The following is a 1,465-nucleotide window of genomic DNA, read 5'->3' on the forward strand; positions in this document are numbered from 1 at the left end:
TTAGCATCATTACAGACAGATACACAATTAAACAAAAAATAAAGCAGCTGCTACAAAACTAATAAGGGTAAAATAAACCTAAACTTTTTACTGACCTTTCTGGAACTAACAGAAGTCTTAATTCTGTTGAAATACTTCCAGCTTTTCATTCCTGCCAGACCAGGCAGCCAAACCACCCCTCACTTCTGTAGCACAAACATGCTTTGAAGGAGCTTAGAGGCCTTTTTATACCTTCCCAGGAGGCACCAATAGGCCTTAAATACCCTGAACAGCAGCACCTGGGCTGTCTTGCCTATCAACCCAGGTGTGAGTGCTGATGGAGTTGTATCCCAGGTTTCACTGGTGCTGCAGGAGCAGGAAGGAGAAGGAATGAGCAGGCAGAGAGGGCTGTGTCTTCCCTAAGCAGTTCCTACTGATGTCAGGGATGTTTTCTGCTGCTTAATGGCCACCAAACAAACTATGTTAATGACTCAGCTCTGATGCCAGGAAGTCCAAGGCACAAGTTGGAATGGGCAGGGGATATGCTGAGTAGCTGCAGAGACCTGAGGACCCCCCCAAAAGACTCCCCAGGCTGTTGTGGAAGCTGTTACCCCACCAGATACAAAGAGGTGGCATCCAAGAGACTGGGACGAGGGACCAGGATAGAGAGCCTCTTGTGTGGAAAACAGGTATGGTTCTGTACACGAGCACTGCAAGGAGCAAATGATCTCTGTTGCTGAACAAATAGGTGCGTGCCCCCTTCTCACTACCTCACCTCCCTCCCGGGCCCTGCCTGCGCTCGGTGCAAGGGCGGGGACGAGCCCTCGGTGCACCTGGAAGCTGCTGCTGCTGCTGCTCGTCCCCCTCCTCTGTGCGTCTCCCCAGCTTCCCCCTGCCCGCTCTGGGGCCGGGCCTTGGCACTGAAGTGGAAATGGGGATGGCGGCAGGTCCTGCCTCCGCCCCTGCCTCTGCCCCGACCATGTGCGGAGAGGAGAGGGGCTGCGGGGCGGGCGGGCATCCCTCCATCCATCCCGGTATCCCTCCTTCCCTGCATCCCTCCGCTACCCGCCTGGAGAGGAGAGCAGCGAGGCCGGCAGGGCATCCCTGCATCCCTCCATCCCTGTATCCCTCCCCTGCCCAGCCGGAGAGAAGAAGGGCTGCGGCGCGGGCGGGTATCCATCCCTGCATCCCTCCCTGCCATCCCCGCATCCCTCTCCTGCCCACCCGGAGACCAGAGGGGCTGCGGGGCGGCCGAGGCCGGCAGGGCATCCCCGCATCCCTCCAACCATCCCCGCATCCTTCCCCTGTGCCCCCGGAGAGGAAAAGGGGTGCTGAGCGGGCGGGTATCCCTTCCCGCATCCCTGCCTCCCTCCCTCCCCGCATCCGTGCCCGCAGCCGCCCATGACATCACCGTGCGCGGAGCCCCCGCCCGTGCGTGCGCGGGGCTGTGCCGGGGGCCGGGGCTGCCGCGCCCGCCGCTCGCCCG

The sequence above is a fragment of the Manacus candei genome, unplaced genomic scaffold, assembly GCF_025592945.1.
Source record: "Manacus candei isolate 608988 ecotype Guabito, Panama unplaced genomic scaffold, ASM2559294v1 h1tg000153l, whole genome shotgun sequence".
Lineage (NCBI taxonomy): Eukaryota > Metazoa > Chordata > Aves > Passeriformes > Pipridae > Manacus > Manacus candei.